Raw genomic sequence first — 19,650 nt, forward strand, 5'->3', positions numbered from 1 at the left:
AAAAAAAAAAAAAACAAAAAACCAAAAAACAAGAAAGCTGGACGAAAAGGGCAGATATGGAGGTCCTGATCTAGTTTGCTGAACAATGCCATTAAGCTTGTAGTTATTGGAGAAAGGTAAAAAGATGGATACTCCAGACAGCCACTCAGCTCTTAGATACTCCTTCTTAAAACAGAAATGTACTGAACATGCAGATATAGGTTTGGGCTGTGGCTTGTGTGCAAGACAGTGTGTTTGGGCTCTTTCTCAGTGCAGGAAAGGACCTGCAGAGATTGAGGTCTTGTTTACAAGGCGGGTGTGAAAGTCCGCATTGGAACTGGTGGTCATTTCAAGCAATTGTCTTGGAGCAGGTGCTTTCCATCCTTGAAAAAAGAGAGATGGGATTAAAACCTCACCAACACAGGTGGATCTAAATATGGCTTGATCCCAAGAGGTGAAAGTTATAGTGGAGCCCATGAAGTGATCATGCAGCTTTAAGTGTCCTCCTGTCTTCCTGCTCCTGGGCTGTGGCCGGGTCAGATGTGACCCCCATGGAATCACAGCTGATGCCATGGATGCCTCTGAGAGCTGGTTTACGGGCGCAGCACTTGCAACCCTGTGCCACACCCTCTCTTGAGGATTCTTAGAAAGCAACTTTATCATTGTGTCTTGCAAAGCTATTCCTGACACAACCAAAAGTCATAATTAGGGTCAGACAGCTTTATATCTTGTCAGACCAAATTATATCTTGTACAGAATTTCAATATGTTTTTAAGCAGCTTTCTGTCTTCCAGGAAAGGCACTTCACCCTAATATAGTTAATAGAGTTATTGCTTGTTGCAATATTAGGAGCAGATTTCTAATATCTCCTGTCATCATTAACATGTATTTAAGTGGATTTCAAATATGTAGGAAATTAAACCCAGTGTAATGTAAACATTATGTCAAGTTGAATTTTTGATGCAAATCAATGTATTTGTAGCTGTGTACCCATTCACACGAGGGTATGCATTTGTTCATTGAGTTTTAATTAATAGAATCCGTGTCAATTCCTCTTTAGACCTTTATTATCCCTTTCTTTTAATGCACTTCATTCATCACTTTTAAAAATTAGACCAATTTAGTTGCATAATTTGAATCCATAATTGAATCTGCTAGCTACTCTCAGACTTTACAAGTTAATCAAATGGCATGGTTTTAAACACATTTTCAGTGCATGGGAAAAACTATGTCAGTGACCAACCAGCCCATTTAAAATCGGGAAGTCTCCTTCTAAGCCAGGCTCTGTGCTGATTAAACTTCATCTCCAGACTAAATTTTTCCAATCCCTGATAAAAATTAATAACATAAGACTCTGTGGAAGGATGAATCTAGTGTAATTCTAGTTAAGAATGGGAAATGACAAATGAAAAATACTATCTGAGGTGGAAAAGAGATGTGTAATTGAACAGCACTAGAACCATATGTCAAATGCCTTCACAGAAAGAGGCAGGAAAGGAAAATCCCAACAGTATCTCAGTGAAAAGAGCAGCACAACTCTTTCTCCTTACTAGAGTGCTGTGGACTCACCAGGGATATCTTACCTGGTCTAGCATTTGACAAGTCCCTGTTTATGTGTGTGCTGTCACCCAGAAAATATTTTTCCCCCATTCTCTCTCTCTCTCGGGCTAAAAAAGCTATACATAAACTACCAGAGGGAACCCAAGTAAATTAGGTGGGACTGACAGCTATCAGAACTAGTGACTATATCAGAAAGTTGCTTTGTTTTAAGCCCTGATATGTTTGAACTGTACCTTCCATCAGATTTTCATGGATTTGTGTTAGAAATTATTCGAAAAATATGACAAGCAAATAATGTTTCATCTATATAGATGAAACATTTCCAAGGATAGGTGGTATGTGAAATAGGAGAAAAGAATATGTGGATTTTCTTGGAAAATAAGGATTTGAAAATTCATGGAATGCCATTATGAATGTCCATAGTATTACTTTATTTTCCTGCCTTCTGCTGTATAACTTTACCAGCAAAAATGTAGATGTTTATGTTATTATATTAAAATAATAGAGTAGTGAAAATGACTTAAACTGTAGCAGCAGAAAACTAGTTTTGTCAATATATTCTACATCTCTTTTAGAAACCTTTGCTTGTGTGGCTGTATTGATTCTCAGTGCAGATATATACTTCCATTTTAATATTATACCTCTGCTTTTTCCTTACTTTGTTGGCTTGTGGGCGAAAATGTTGAGTAAATGCTTCAGTGCAAGCAACATAATCCTTTGCCTTTCCACTGAAAAAAAGAAACATTATTTTTAGAGCATAAAATAAATAAATTTTTGCAGCAATAGAATGTCTTCCAAATTACATGTTGTGGCTTCATTGATATAATTACTATTAACTCTCTGAAGTCCTTTCTTAGCAGCTCTTCTCGACAGCCAATAAAGCCATCCAGCTAATGACCTGTAGACAGCAGGGTGTTACTTGAGACAATAGGCAGTGAGCCCTAGATGTCAGGAAAAAAAGAACTGGAAAAGGAAAGGTTAGGTGCTGGCAGTGAAAGGAGCAAGATTTCTTTCCACTGCTCTTAGTTTTCTTTCTTTGTTTTATTCCATTGCTGTTAGCATCACCCAAATCCTGTCACTTCCTCTTCACTTTCCTCCTATTGCCAATTTAACAAAAGAAAACAACAGCTGCCTAACACATGTGCAGTCAAATATTCACTCCATTTATGTGAGAAAATGTTCAACCTTTCATCAACTTCAGAGCTGTAAGATTACCTCCCAGATCATGAGCTTCTCTCAGGTCTCCAATATACATTTGATTCTGGAGTGCATCACCTGTATTGTATTGATAAACAATTGCTGGCCAAGGCTCTCTCCTCTGGGCTTGTGGTTGTGTTTGTGGGCTACCTCACCTGACTCGGCATTGTCATGAACTCAGGAATTCTGATGCTGCTTCGGCTGCAGAAAAGAAATAATTTCATTACAATATTACAGCATCATTGCAGTGATGCTATACATCCCATTTCAATGCTTCTTTCCATTGGTAAAAGCCTAGAATAGTTCCAAATCATTGTACTGTTAATTTAACTGTTTATGTATATTTTTATCCTAAATAGAATATACAATGAGTATATTAGATATAATGAAGGGTCTGACAGAATTTGGTTGTTCTAAAAAAGACTATTTCTTTCTTAGAGTTTCGATTAATATTTGGCAAAAAACCAAAGAAAAAATAACAAAGATCTAAAATATATTTCTCAGATTGACTTTTTTTCTGATAGATTTATAATTTTAAAAGGAAATTCTACTAGATTCTAAGTCCCCACAGCCTGGGCTCATTTCCAAATTTAAGCTTGAAGATTTACTGCATTTCCACCCTCTATTCTGCTTCCCAGCCACTGTCTGCTTTTGGCAATTAATACAAATGTTACGGGGTTTGATTTGCCTCACTGCAGCAGTGAACTCAATTTCTCTTCATTTGTAGCTTTGAAATAGCATGAGCCTCTTTGTGACAGTCTTTCACATTGCACTGGTGCTGCTTACTGAGCTGTGGGCGTACACCATCACAGTCAGCTGTACAGAACGCATCCCTTTTGTTTTAGTGAGGATACACTCACTTCGTGCCATGCCAAGGCAGGAATTTAGACAGACAAGTGTTACAGCTGGGTTGGAAATGGGTTTATCAGCCATCTGATTAATGACACATGTAGCTTTACATGGGCTATAAGGGAAGTGGAGGGAGCCCCACAGATAAACTACACAACCACACCAGAGGTTAGAGCTTTACTTATTTTTATTATGCAGGATGACATGTCTCATATCTCAGGTTGCTCCCACATTCATTTGCCCACACACCCTCACTAAAAGAGTAGAGTGTTAGTACTGACTAACGTGTCCAAACAATCCAAACTTTATAATGAACATCTCCAACCAAACTTCCACAGGTGTCCACTGCCACTGCAAATCCTCTGGGAAATAGCTGGTATCTTTAACTGTGGCTGGAGCAGATACCAGCATCAAATTTGAGCTGGTATCAGTAAACCTTGTAGAGATACATTTTAAACTTGTTCCTGTGTCAGAATTTCTGCTCGGGAAGAAAAGCATTCATTGGGCACAGAAAAGTAACTTATCAAATGCATTTGAGATTAAAGTTATCCCATGTACACAAGTATCAGTGTAACTCTTATGTGGTCCAGAACCAGACTGTTCCCAGCTGTAACTAAGAGCAGACTGGAGAGCGTGGCCACCAATGTAGCTGCAGCAACAACTGAGCACAGCGTCAGCTGGCCATCCCACAACTGAAGGATGAATCCTCCTGGATGGGCTGATAGGGCTTGACAGCCATTCTACCCTGCTCCAGCAGTCCGAATACATGCACCAGATATGAAAAAATTAATAGTGCACCCATTGCCTTAAAATCATTCTTTCATTCTTCTCCGTGACACTTTTGGGGGGGAGGGATGGGGCAGGCACTGATCTCTGCTCTGGGGTAACCAGTGACAGGACCCAAGGGAATGGCCTGCAGTTGTATCAGAGGAGGTTTAGGTTGGATATCAGGAAGAGATTCTTTACCCAGAGGGTGGCTGGGCACTGGAACAGGCTCCCCAGGGAAGTGGTCACAGCATCAGCCTGACAGAGTTGAAAAAGTGTCCGAACAATGGTCTCAGGCTCATGGTGTATCTTTTGGGGTTGGTCCTGCACAAGGCCAGGAGCTGGACTCAATGATCCTTGAGGATCCCTTCTAACTCAGCTTATTCTGTGATTCTGACTCCTGTTGTATCGCAGCCTCCATTGAGAATTTGGAAGATGACAATGATTCTTCCTTCATCATCAGAGTGTTTCTTATTTTTAGTGAACCTCACAAGACTTTTTAACAGGGTGAACAAAAAACAACTAATGATGCTTAAGTTAGATTAATGTACCTGCATCTCTTTTTATTCTCCCTTATAGTAATACAGTGGTCATCAGTCCAGTGTTAACGGAGCTTTCTGTAAGAAGGAAATGAGGAAATTTAGAGAAAAAGTACATCTACCTCACAAAACAGAACCCACCCACAAATACCCAGAAAATACCCTGAGCAGCCTAATTTATAAGCTAGAAACACTGTGCTCTGTCTGAATTTATCTGCCTGTGAGACAATCTTTTTTTTTTTTTTGCCCAGTTACGGTGCACTTTAAATTGCACAGTTGTCAAACTCAAAGTGTTACATGCTTGATATGTGCAGCTATGAATTTACTGAGACCAATTAAAGATTTAACAATCCTATCAAAACACAACAATTATTATTAGTCAAATTACAGTGATACTAATTGTCTAGTTTATCCAATTATTAGGAAGGTCTGAATAACCATGCAGTTAAAATTTCTATGCAAAAACTTTCCAGTATGTGCCTCTTTCTCTGGCGTTACATTCATCCTTTCAGTCTTCTTCTGGGCTTAAGGCTGTGATGTCAGTTTTACTTGTGTGGTATCACAGTCTGAAAGATAGGTAACTGAAATTCAGCATGCCTTCTCCTAGGCTATCCTGCTGTTGAAGAGACAGGCTTTATAATTAAATACCTTGGAAATACTGAAAGATGATAGAAATAGTTATGCTTATTCCCAATATACTGGGGGTTTTTTTCAGAGATACCCATTTCTCACAGTCTTTTTCACAGCCTACTAGAGGGAAAAAGATTTCCTCTTACCCTATTTTCCTCTGAAGAATGAAAAGATAGAAAATGCAAGAATGAAGAAAGCTGAGGAAAAAAGCTCAAGACTAAAATACGTTATTTATGTGATAATAGAGATGAAGAAAATTAGACATTCTTTAAAATTAAACAAAGATGTTTGCCCTCCCATTCATCTCTACCATCAACAAATACAGATCTGGTACTGGGAAAGACATCTGAAAATGTAAACTGTATCAGAACTCGGTAACTCAAATATCAGAGAAAGTTATCAAAGATGTAGGTTGTTCACATATCTAATCTCCCCTTAGATTTGTTTGCACTAAAACCTCTGCATTACAAGCTTCTTCTCAGTGCTCTACTCTGGCTGTCCTCACTGACACCACCTGAGAGCTAATGAGTGCACATCTTCACATCATGGAAAAGGTTTTTGCACTCACCTCAGCGAGTGTTGCTGCTTACAAGTCTTGCCCCCACACTGCAGGTCTGGGAGCTCCTTTGAACATACCATTTTCAAACCATCACACACCTTCTAGTCAGAAAATATGCCACCTGGTTTGCTTGTTGAATAAGTAAACACCTGCAGACTCAAAGGCTGTAAGCATCACTGCAAGTGTGGGTGTGAGGTGTGGAGCCAGAAAACAGGTCTTGTCCATGGAAGAGCCAGTACTGAAACTTGAGCTACAAGATACTTACATACTAATCTCCACTAAAAAAAAAAACCAAACAAACCACAACAACCTGGTGTTTATGTTCATTGAGCTGTACAGGCAGCATCTAAATGAAATTTCTATAGAAGCAATGTAAATATGCACTCTTCAGGACTGCAAAATTGATCTGCTCATGTCTAAACCCAGATGAGTAAGACCTACTGAGAAGACACTTAGATTCTCTCATCTCTGTACATCTTTTAGAATACTCAGGCTGCTAGAAAAATGAGTCTTAATGTCCAAGAAAGTGTGAGTAGGAGCCCTGGTGTGAAAATTTTGTTATTGTAGGTTGGAACTGACATTTATAACACAAGTAAACCAATTGTTGGAGCTTAATAGCATGATGCATTCTTGATTACTCCTGTGTACACGTCATCCAAGATAGCCTCCTCTATCAGCTGGCATCATCCAATCTAGGTTAGCAGTCAAGAGACAATGATGTGTCATCTTGTCATGGTTAAAAACAATTCTGTGAAACTTAGAGTATCACACAGTTTGGGAAGTATACTTAATTGAGCTAAAGCAGCTCAGCCGCTGATCAAATCCTTATGGTATCACAGTGACATAATAGGCTACAACACATGACAGTATGAATTATGGAGAGTCCTAAATGATAGGTAAATAATTGGAATTACAAGAATGGAAGTGCTTCAGGGGATGCTGGGAGTGCTACAATCAGCCCTACATGCAATGCTCTGATAAGGATCACATCTACTTCCATTCTTGATGTTCACAGTTCTTTTATGCACTGATGAGGTATACATAGAAATACAGTTCCAAATGAGCCAATTTGCTTTGTTGTTTGAAAATCTGAATTCACACTGGTGTGATTTCTCTCTGATGCCAATTTTCACTTTACCATATGTAATTTAATGTCTTATTTCTGTATTTTCTTTTTAACAAGACATATACCACACAGTGGTAAACTGTGTATTGGCATTGTTTTCCATGTTTCATTCAGTTTTTGAAAAATATTCTGGTCTGATTTGCCATGACTTGCTTTTGTATTGCCTCTGTTCACTCATTCTCCATAGGGCTGACTGGAATATTATAACTTGTCACATCCTGCAATCCAGGAGGTTCTTCCTGGGTTGCATCTACTCTGAAAGGCACTTGCAAGACAAGACCAGAAAATAGGTGCCATGCATGTGAGTTGATTCTTTTCTGTAAGTTAGGAAGGAAAAGACAAGGAGTCTGAAAAATTGTACTGAAATCCATATGAGTACAAAGGATGCAAGGCACACATCTGGTGGGAGCAAACATTTCCTAAACTAATTTTATTATTGGCTTATGCAATTTGTGGTAAGCTACTATTCATTTATTTCAACTCAAAGTCATTCATTTTTTGACAACTTAGTCCAGCCCATGCATGGAGACACATGACCTGGTGTCTGGCAAATGTCATTAGTATCTGCATATCCAGTCATATGGTCTGGGTATTTAAATCCTCAAGGAAGCTAGAGACTCTTCCTAATGTGCTGATAAACCAAGGCCCTTGGCAAAGCAGCCTCAAGAAGCTGAAAGTTGTGTGTTTTGCCTCCCTGGATTTAAAATGCTTTTCTAACCATGGGAAAGTGAGTCTTGAAAAATTATACTCTTTTAGGAGGACTTTCTTTTGGAGCACAGATAAATAATATAGGAAATTTTCCTATTCCAAATGCCTGCTCTTATTTCAAGAAAACAAATTGTGGCTAATGAGTTCTCAGCTTATGTCTATGTAAATATGCTACCTTTCAGTGATATTAAGGACAAACAAAGTTACATCTGCTCTTCCAGTTGCCAGTAAAGCAGTATTAGTTGCTCCCATTTCACCCACAATGTAAAAAAAAAAAAAAAAAAACCTGAAGTTTCTGTGTTATATCAAAGAGTTTCTCAAAGAGATGATAAATCATCTGGGCACTCTATAAGAGCCTTCTGTTGGAGGCCTTGTAATTCCTCATCATCTTCAAAAAAAGGTTTTTTTCCTTTCATTTACTCTTAGTTTACCAAGTACAAAACTGAAATCTTATTTTCTGGTGTAAGAAGAGATTTTTAATAGCACACACACACCATAGGTTGTGATTCTCTCTACTTCTGTAGCTGGGCTCAGTTTAAAGTAGTAGTTCTTTTGATCTTTGAACAAGCTATTCTCCTGGAACAGCTGCATTTTTCTGTTTCTAGACTATCAAGTAGAATCAGGATGTACATCAATTGCACTTATTCCCAGGTTAGCTGTCCTCTAGCATAAGTCAAAAAAAAAAAAAAAGGAAAAAGGAATCCGAGTAAGTAGCTTAAAGGTAAGAGGATTTTTCTGCTTGTGTTTTATCTTGAGTGTGCATATAGTCACCTTCTGTGATGAGTGGAAAAAAAAAAGAATATTTATCTGGTCCATCATCTGGCCTCATGACAGCATCGTTTGTACTTTTCATTTGTTTTCCTCTAAGAAAGGCTTTTCTGACATGAATAAATTTCTTAGCATTCAACAGCTTAGAAATGCAACAGCTTTGTGAGATTTTCTTTATTGTTTCTCTATCATTTGCACTTTGCTTTGATTTTCATTAACCCATAAGGAAATTTATCTGCAAATTGAAAAATAATTGCAGGAAAGTTTGAGTGCTATCCCTGATTTTGTTCTAGTTCTTGCGTTTTTAAATATAGTATGATTACCATGGCTAAAAATATTCCTTCTGTCACTTTTTCTTATAGGCTTGCAGTAGTGGCGCCTACCACAATTTTCCATTTACAGCTTGCAAATATAACACTCAGAAAAATCACTGTCAGACTTCACTCCTCTTTCTTCAGTGTCTTAGAATGGCACAGTCTTAGAGATAAATGAATATGAATTATGTTGATAAATTATTATTTTTGTCATTACAAGCAAAAAGGTCTAAGGCACTCTAGACCCTCTCTCAACAGAAAATCAGAGAGGAAATAATCTGCAATAAAAAATTGTGAACAGCTGTTGATCAAGGAAACAAGTCATCATATCAGCACTTAAATCAGTGATAGCTGGTTTATAGTGGCAGAAAACAAGGGAAGACATACCAAATATCAGGGACAGAAAGACATATGTTGCCTTTGTAAAATCTTGTGTTCACAAGGGTACTTAAGTACTCTTTAAATGTAGTCCAACATCTTAGACAATACTGTGGGATGATATCAATATCTGCTTCATTTTTCTATTCACATTCAGTTTCTTCCCTCTGAACTTAACCTTGTATCTTCATCCTCAGTTGTTTAACAATTTCATTTTCATCTGTTTGTCAGGTATAGCTGAAAACAGAAAAAAGGCATAGCCACAATCTAACTACAGATATAAAGAAAAAAATAGATTATTATTTGCAAAATGTATATAAGAAAAAATTAAAAAGTTGAAATCAAAGACAGTAAATTTCAGTTGAGTTCAGTGCCATTCAAGGCTAAATGAAGTCTTTTGTTTACTTCCCAGAGACAGGACAACTGCCTCTCACAATTAATTTAAATTTTCAACACATTCAAGAAAAGTTAAGGACCAGAACATTGATTTGAGCCTTAACCAAATTACAACTGCTGAAGCATATCAGGATGATTGCAGGCTCACTCATTGACAGTTTAATTGACACCAGTTCTTGGGCACCAGTGACAAGCAACAAAAAAGCCAAAAAAAAAGAAAGGAAGAATTGCGTATTCTCAAGCCACACATTAGAGAATACTGTTTATCAGTAAACAGATTCAAATGCTGATATTCTGTCTGTGCCAGGCTCAAATCCTGATGTAAAGGTAATGCTGTACATATTTTGCTGTGCTGGGGGACAGTATGCATTAGAAATGAAGCATTTCAATAAGTCTATAAAAACCTCTAAACCAATCAGTTTTCTTTTTGCCTAACAGAGTAGATTTGTAGTTGCCATCAGCAAGTCTGATAAATTACAACAATCAGCTACTCAATGAATTATTACGCAATTTATTCCACTAAACCATTTTGAAGTACAAATATGAATTCTGCAGTCAACAAGAAGCAAACAACAACAAAAAGAAACATGAATTTCTGTTATTGCTGCTTTCGCTATTACTGCTGTTTTCATAGGACCAGCTCCGGCAGTTAGATCTACAAAGAGCCTAATCATCTAAAAGAGGGCTCTGGCAGAGTAGGGCTATTCATGTTTGATTAGTGAGATTCAGACTATGTCAAATGAAATGTAAAATCCTTTTTACAGTGTAAAGAAGGCTCAGAGGTGATTCAGAGCATCAGTCAGATGTCCATTGCTAGACAGCACGATTAACTATTTGCTGCCTTTGTTCAGCTGAGGTGCAAAGACATCTCACCCTGTGCGTGCCTGAAGCCTACATTTGATTGAGCTTTCACCAGTACACTTCCTTTAACATCTAATGTTTTGGGTTGGCTCAGAGGTATCAGTCTTCCTTGTCACTGAGCATTAGGTAATTGTATGTAGTCTGTGCCCCCGGTCTCTGATTTTGCAGTTGCTCTGATTTTACAGTTAACTGCAGGTGATGCCTGGATGTGAAACATGGCTCTGATGATCTACTGACCCCACAGTGCCCATCCTGGGCACCTAAGAGCCACAGAGCTGAGAAACACATAGAAAGGCTGAAGACTGATCCTGCAAAGAGAAAATGGTGATGTGTTTGTTTCTGACTTCACAATTTTAGTGCTTGCTAAAGCTGGAGGCAAGAAGGCTGCAACAAGCTTGACAGCAGTCATGCTAGAGCCTGAGGGTGTGAACCCAGATTCAATGAGAGCCCAGAACCAGACCCTGCATTAGGGCCCTTGAAAGCAGCTGCTTTCAGATCAAGGACCAGAAGCCAGGACTCTTCCCTCTCCCACCTGCTTAGAAAATTCTTGTTTCAGAAATGAACACTAGGAAGGAAAATGGGAATAAACATCTCATCGTCTAGTCTAGGGCACCAAACCTTGGGTTTAAATTGCAATGAGGAAAATACAGCAGCAGCATAGTTCTGTGCTGAGCATAGAAGTAGGGAGTTACTGACATCAGTCAACTGGGCTAATCAAAGATTTTTTCCCAGAAGGGGTTTCTAAGGCATTTTTCACTCATCCAGCAAAACATCTGTCAGGAACAGTATAGGTAGAGCTAACTCTGCCTTGAAGTTGGAAAAGTCAGTAGATGTGCTTTCCTCCTGTCTTTTATATGGTCCCAAGTGTTCTTTAAAAATAGATTATAAACCTGAGAGGTGTGATCCAGGAAGTAATTCTGCACACACACACCCCCACGTGAAAGAGAAGGAAATTTATATGATTAGACAAGGAAAAATCTTATAACACCCATCAGAGGGGACAGAGAAGGGTTTAATACAGTGGTTTCCCTCCTTTTTTGTAAGACTGGTCCTGAGCTCTTTTTCTAAGACTGGTCCTGAGCTATTATTGCTTCACTGGACACTTTCCCCAAGCTTATGATGTTGGGTTTCCCTTCCACAGCATCTTTGGACACAGCACGTTGCCTTCAGGACAGCCAGCACTGGGATCTGGGCAGTGAATAGGTGAAGACACACAATGGGGCATAAGCATTCTTTTTTTGCCTGGTTTCTCTCTCCCATTAATTCACTATTGATCAGGAGCTGGGGTGTGGGATAGCAGACCAAGGGAGACCAAGACAACAAAGGGGATTCACTGGGTGGGTTTGGAGAGAGGCTGCCTGAAGACAGATTGTGCACCATGACTGTACTGATTTTATAAAGAGAATCTTCCTTGAGTTGGAGATACAGAAGTAGAATTGAAGGGCTACTGAATGGAGCAAAATCCACTTTGCAGCATTCCCCTTTGACCTGCAGTGTTGACTTGCATTAAAGAAAGCATAAAGAAAATCATTGGCTGTCATAAAAGAGACAGATTTGCTACTAACACCTCTTCATACTTCCATGTTGCCAAACCTCACAAGTTGACAAACCTGTTCTAGAAAAAAAAATACTGCCTTTCTGCTGAGGACAATGTAGAGCAAGGAGAAGAAGTGTTCAGAGCTGTTAAGGGAAAATGAGACAAGTATCTAGGCTGGAACTAAAGAAGGGAAGAGGAGTTCTCACCTTTCAATGGAATATGATTTCATTCACCAGGATCTTCACAGAGCAGCCTGCCTATTACCACGGGGAGGGAGTAGTCCTTGCATATATTAAAAGGGGGACTGATGCTCCCTAAAATTTAAATTGCACTGAAGTAATCTAGAGCAAATCCTACATGAAGTAGTGCCTGTGGTGAAAAGCCTAGGATCCTAGACTCTTGCTGCATGCCCCAACCACCAGCTCCAGTCCTGACAAGCCCCAAAACAGCTAAAAGGAAGTAAGGCACCATGACATCTTTCTGTCCTTTCTGTCTTCATGGCTAGTGAGCCCTCACCTGAGAGCTAGAAAACATATGAGAATAATTGTATGGTTATATTCTGGCATAAGTTAGTTATTACTGTGTTAGGGGTACTTTCTGAAGGGAAAAATTTCACCTTTCCTGTTATTCAAAATTAGGGGCTCGAAAGGAAAGATATGCTTGCTGTGATGCCTTTGAAGGAGATTCTAGAAAAAAGCTTTCAAGAGTATGGATGTAGGACACGTCCCATGCTGAAGAGAAGATATGGTGGTGCTGCAGTGTAGCTAGAAAAGGAAATGGCATTTTGGCAATTGGTTTCAGTGCATAGCATATGCACTTAAAGACGTCATGACCTTCTTCCTCTGTGTTCACACATACACACAAGAACTGCAACATGGCCCATTTATTTTAAAACACTGCTGCAGTTAACACTGATTCCAACTGCAGTGAAGCAATGTTAAGTAATACAGATTTGGTTGTAATGTACTACACAGAAAATATGTCCATGGGATTTATGTATATAACTCCTCTGTACTCCTTTAAATACTCTTCTCTAAAGGCTCTTATTCACTAAACTGTTTTTTTGGGGTTTGTGCAACACGAACATTCAAAAAAACCCAACACTGCTAACATGTTTATCAAGTAGGGTGGCCAGATGTTCAAAAACACCATCAAAGACTAAGGTTAAATACCTCCCTCAGGGGTTGCTCTTCTGACAATATTTTTTGACTGTAAGTTATTCTGAAAAGTATTGAATTGCCTTTTTCTGTTGCCTTCCCACAGCATCACATAGAGCACAGAGGAAACAGGCAGAATGACAAACACAGAAGCTAAAATATCAAGAAAGTGCAGTTCTTAAGATTTCAGAAACACCATATCATTTCTACTAATATAAAAGACTAGAATCTGAAACAGAAGATAAGATTTGTTTAACACACACTATTGAATTATAATGTAAACTGTCTCTTAAGCTCGATGCCTCAGTTATGAGGTTCAGCTTAATGAGGTTTAGCCTACATTAAAAAAAAGATCAAGACAGCTAATGTGAATAAACACAAATTATTTCAGATGTCCTGTTACAAATTCAGAAAAAAAAATCCAGTAGATTTTTGAAGAATTAGAAGGGGGTTTTTTTTAGTTTTGGAGACTTTTTGGTAGTTTGGTGGCTAGTTATGCATTTTCTGTCTTCATATGTGTCCCTTATGTAAATTATTACTGTCTCTTTCTCTGTGATTATTTACATGATTATTTACATTTCATAGTCAGACATAGGGTGATTGTTTTGGAGTGGCATAAACTTTCTGGCTGAAAGCAGTTTTAGCCATGGTGAAACAGCCATCCCTTAGGAAACTTCCTTCCCAGTGTTTTACCTCTAAAATATTTCCAAAATTATTTTACTGGTATTTCATTATTATTTTTTATTTTAACTCCTGTGCTTTGGTGTTTTTTCCAAGAAAGTATTTGCTGTCATAATTAAGAAATATGTTAAACCTTCTGTCAATTAGCCTAACTGATGTAAAACCCTGATTGGGTCCTGAGAGAGATGAATTTTTCCAGCTGAACCTTATCAAAAAACAGCTTAGCACAAAATAAGGAAGAAACCAAAACATGAAAGACTGCCAAGAAAAAACTTGCGATGCTTTGAGACACGGTGAAAGAAAAATTTAGGTGTTACAGCAGGCTGCTGTGTAGGTGTTATGAAAATAGGCCAAGTGTTTTCAAAATGCTTTCCTTTTAGTGCATAGATCTAATGTAGAACCTTTAAAAGTAAGAGTAGAAATGAGGAAGAGATGCCTGTGAGATAAAAGATTTATCAGGAAATGATATCAGAATGTGGAAACGATATGGAGTGTAAAATGCAGTGGTTAACAGAATACAGTGAGCACAGAGGCACAGGAGGTGTGATGGCAGAGGGCTCTGCCATATGATGCTATCAGCAGAACTGGGTGTTAGAGGGTAAAAACACAGGTGGGGGTGAGCACACGAAGCTCAAACCTGAACGAGAAAAAGCTCTATGTGCACAAGTGCAGTGGAAAACTTGGCCAACCAATGGGATCAACTGCCAAATTATTTCTAAAATATTCCAAGTTTTCCCTAAGAAAACATTCTTTTCCTTCAGATGTGATGAATTAAATATTGGCCAGGAGCCAAGTACTAAGGAGTTCAAATTCTTCTTGTAGAGAAGCTTTATCTGCACCTGAAGTTGCACAGAAATTCAGCCTCTGAGTTAGGATTGGAGCCTGTGTTCTTCAATTCTGCTCATAGTATAAATATACAGTGACCTCCTGGTAAACCATTTCATTGTTATCTCCTATTCTGCACTTGAAAACAGAGGTATTAAGTTGCCTGCTATTTTGCTATAACCTTGTAAATTCCTTGGCTTATCTGAAGGGGGGAAATAGAACTTCATTGGAATTACTTATTTTTGTTGGCTTTAAGGTGTATGTGAAAAAGACTGTTCAGATTCATCAATGCTGGTGACGAGATGGACAAGTGGTGCTACATGCAGAAAGCTTGTGCTGGACAGGTTTTACTGTATTTAATCTAAATCTCAAAAATGGCTCAAGAAGCTGCAGTATTATTTTGAGTGTTCTGATTTCTGCTAGTGCACTCTTTTGCTGCCATAAAATACTATGTCTCATACATTTTTCTCATAGTAAGGACAGAAAGATTAAGCAGACATGGCAGAAAACATTATTTTTTATGCTAGTGTCAACTCTGAGCTTTCCTTGACTCTGTGCTTTAATATTTACTTAAGCAGTTACTAAACTAAAGCTGGACTCAAAGCCTAGATGACATTAATGCTCAGTGTTGGTGTGCCATGATATCAAAGCCTTTGAAGAGTGATTTTGAGAGGCTGCCAGACTGTGTTTCACATAACATCTTTTTCACTTTGGTTAGTCTGAGGAGTAAAATACATTCCCTGCATGTAGAAACTCATAAACTGTAAGAAGTAGCTAGAATAGAGCAACAAGTACAGCCTGTCCCTTTGCACCAAAATCTCTCCTCCCTCTCTGTCGTGCATGTCCTCATGTGCATGTCCTCATATGCATGTGCTCACACAGGAACATGCACATACCCATTGCAGAAAAGTATTTTAAACCAGCTAGTGTCTAGCAAGTACTTTCATCATTTTCACATCTTTTATTAAAAGGTGGTAGAGGGGAGGAAGTCATGTCTCAAAGCAAATCTAAGCATCTCGGGAAAAAAAAAACAAAGACAACATTACAATTAATAAGATGCACCATTTTATGCACTGTACAGATAAGCAGACTGCTCACAGAGTAAGGTGAATGCAAATGCTGGAGACCTAACTTCCACCTGAGAGAGGTGGTACATCCCCACACAGATACAAGGAAGATCCTAAATGTGGTCTGTGGAAAAATGTGAAGGGAAACTCGATTCTTATTCAGTCTGACTGGTTCCAGTTGTGAAGCTATTACTTGCACTAGTTTGCATTAATTTTCAGGAGATCATTAATCTCAGCAAGGCTGTCTAAGGGACCTAAATACTACTGTAGCTGTGGAGATTTACAGAATAATAGTAATCACACTAATAATATGTGTTTCAAGTATTTTGGCAACCCTTTGGATCGTAGGTGTTGAAATGCATAAAACGTGAGTGTCCTCAAAGGGAACATCTGTGTTGGTAATGACAGAGGGCCAGAGAGAGACAGCTCAAGCACTGGACTCGTGATAAATGACATTACTTATTTTTCAGCTTACACCCTGCCTCTGTTTTGAGTACTCCCATGAACATTTTCTATGACACTACATGAATACATGAGATTGCTCCTTTCAAAGAATTCTCCCAGAAGGCAGGATGGATAAGACAGGACCATCCTTTGTTCCGCCAAGCTTACACAGTTTCCTGGTGTTATCCCAGATGTCTTTTGAAATCCCAAGCACCCCCACATACCCTCCTGTTACATCCAAGAGGCATGGCACAATCCTCAGTTTTGCATCCAGGAGTAGTTTACAGAGTTAAAGACAAGACAAAATCGAAGAACTATCTCAATGCAGACATCAATATCAAACAAGAATATTTTCTGCTCTTTCTCCTCTGCATTGCTGCTTTCACTATGAGAAAAATTTGGATGGACTGATATGACATAGCCATTTTACGGTACAGCAACAGTAAACTAAGTGCAAAACCTTGCTCTGTTGGGCTGTGACACTGTCCTCATTGTTTCAGACATATTGAATGGAAAAAAACCACCTCAGAGAAGATGGCATTGCCTCAGATCTGTAAGTCACTACCCCACTGGACTCAGAGGAATCTGTTAAGTGCTGTGCAGTTTGTGCATGGCCCCTGTGCTTTAGCTGGAGCTGCACCAAAGCAGTGCTGTAAAAAGCCAGTCTACAAAATCTGACCTTGAAGCCAGAGATTGGCCCTTGGCCCTTTCCTATTTAACAGCATAGCCATATCCAGAGTATCTTTCCCTGCATCATTAATTGCCCAGATCCCAGGCATGTACTCTGCTTTATTAAGATAAAATATTTCCAGTTCTGCAGTGTCTCTGCACCTTGAGTGTGTCCCTATTCCATAAGACAATTGATTTATGCAACTGTACTGCTTCCTGTCATTGCTGGCTCTACGTTCACTTCTTTTAATATGTTTCATGAAGGCTACTTGCTGATGAGGGTGGGCTCTACCAGCCATGTGCTGCCCCAGTGTTCTCATAGCCTTGAAGTTTCTGTACCTGATTATTTCATAAGAGGAAATGTCTGGCACTGTGGTTATGTGGTGATCAGCAGAGAGGAGCTCTGTTGGCCTCAGGCAACCTCCTGCCAGCAGTACAATGTCTATTTTGAAATTGTGTCCCTCTGCACATTTCATATTAATCCACAGCCCTCTGTAGAATAGACAAGTCAGAAATAATATGCTCCATAAAAAATGAAAAATTAAAAAAAGGGAAGTGAAAGAGTGAGTCAAGGTGACGTGTTTCCTCAGTTTTCTCTTTGGCGTATTCCCAAGTGCTCCTTACCTTCTTTAAATTCTCTGTATTTTGTTTTGGATGGATATTTTAATATACTACTTTCTTCCTTTCTGAAAACTCACATGCAGTTCCAGACATGAGGGTTGAAGCTTTTGAGGTGTGCCTTCTTTCCCCATATTTCCATATTGAATATTAAGCTGAGATCTAGAACAAGCTGGTTACCCCTCTCCTGAGATTCTGTGGATTTAATTCAGCACTTATATAAATAGCAATGCAAATCTAATGAATTAGATGTTGTAATAATGGTGTAATATGGACTGTGCTACGTATTACTGCATCTGAAAATTGAAGTTAATTTACTCAAGAAGAAAAAAGTAAAAGAAATCATATTACAGTTGAGGGTAATTGCACTCCACTGTACCATAGCAAACCAGATACTAATTACAAATATTTTACTATCACTACAAGTTTCTCTGTTATTCTTCCACTAAAGTAGTGCTAATTTTTCCCAATTTTCAGAATTAATTTCTTTTACAAATACTCCTATACACTAAAATCCTTACATATCAATATTGTATACACCATAGTATAGTAGAAAACCATGAAGACAGAGGAAAATGCTGCAATTATCTAGTTTGACTGCCTATGTAACATGGGGCATAGAGATTCCCGAATTAATTCCTGTCTTTAGTTAAAAAACATTTAATGTTGATCTGAAAGTGCCCCACAATAGAAAGCTCACCATAATTCTTGTTAAAATTTACCTTTAACTTGTCTAAATATCTAGCTTTCAGTCCAGATGCTTACAATGCAGTCATCTGAAAAAGTACATCATCCTGTCATCAGCAATATTTCACTAGCTGTTTTTTATGATGACAGTTAATTTCCTTTGCTAAGCCAAACTGCTTTGTCTCCTCCCCCTAGCCCTCTAATCAGTCACACAGCATTTTGCTGAACCTTCTCCATTGTTTCCAAATCTTTCCTGGAGTGTGTACATAGAAGAATAATTTGAAAACTAGCATCAATGGTACCACTGTTAAGTACAGAAAAAATATAGCATCCTGGTTTAGACTCAGAGTTCCCTTTTAAATAACCACAGAGCACACAATCTGTTTAGCCACTTTGTTAAGGGAACATCCCTGTCTATCCAGGAGCCACTCTGTGGTCTCAGACTCTGGCCCGGCAGAGGTCAACATGCAGCTTACACGGCAGGTCCACACCAAGATAAAAGCACTAAATGTATTCCTTAACAGCTGTGTTAAACTGGGAATCCACATTCTAGTTCTAATGCTAATTATACACTATGAACCACAGGTCTGGAGTCACTACTCCACAGACAACCCATCTGTGAGACAGGCTTTTCTGCCTCTGTGTGTTCAAACACTTTATTTGCTTGTACTTGCAGTATCAAGATGTCCAGATTGCTCTGAAGGAGTGTCAGTCCTCCAGTCTACATTTACTAAATTCAGTCGATTTTTAAGATTGTTGTAGGCATATGGAAACTGAACCTCTTACTCTGTTCTGCTAAAATAGGCTTAAGTCAAATCATCAGGCTTCAGTCTTCAAAAAGCTGGTATCTAGCTGAAGCTAGACAGCAGTGAGGTTTCTTTCCCAGACATGAAACAAAACAGGCACCCCTGGAGAGATTCATCCAAACCTACTTTGGATAATTTAGATGCCTGAAATAGGTGGGAAGTTTTGTTCATTCTATAGCTGGCTCTCTCCAGTGACTACAAAGGAAAGCTAGTTAGCATTTGTTTTCTCATTTACGGGGGAAAAGGAAGATAATTTTAATTGTCACCAAGTACGTCTGTGACTCTTGCGGTGAAAACTTCAGAAGCTTCTGGGCAAGTAAAACATGAAGGTAAAACACTAGGCCTGACATTTTTATCATGGACACTACCCTATGTCAAAAAGAGTGAAGCACCAAGCAAGAATATGTGGCTCTTAGAAGAAATATTGGTATTCCACTAATCTCTCACTAAGCGCAGGGATTGCCTTGATATTACCTTGTTCATTTTGGAAAAGTGAATAATTCATAATATGGACTGAGTGGAAAGTATTT

The 19,650-nt window shown here is 38.7% G+C and overlaps 1 protein-coding gene across 1 annotated transcript in view; it reads left to right on the top strand.

The window, feature by feature from the left end:
* The window catches only part of NKAIN2 (Na+/K+ transporting ATPase interacting 2), a gene marked incomplete at its 5' end in the record, with an annotated part of 529,971 nt that overhangs the window by 465,728 nt on the left and 44,593 nt on the right, over window positions 1-19,650 (top strand). The window lies entirely within an intron of this gene.

This window comes from Corvus brachyrhynchos, unplaced genomic scaffold (genome assembly GCF_000691975.1).
Source record: "Corvus brachyrhynchos isolate BGI_N302 unplaced genomic scaffold, ASM69197v1 scaffold14, whole genome shotgun sequence".
Classification (NCBI taxonomy): Eukaryota; Metazoa; Chordata; class Aves; order Passeriformes; family Corvidae; genus Corvus; species Corvus brachyrhynchos.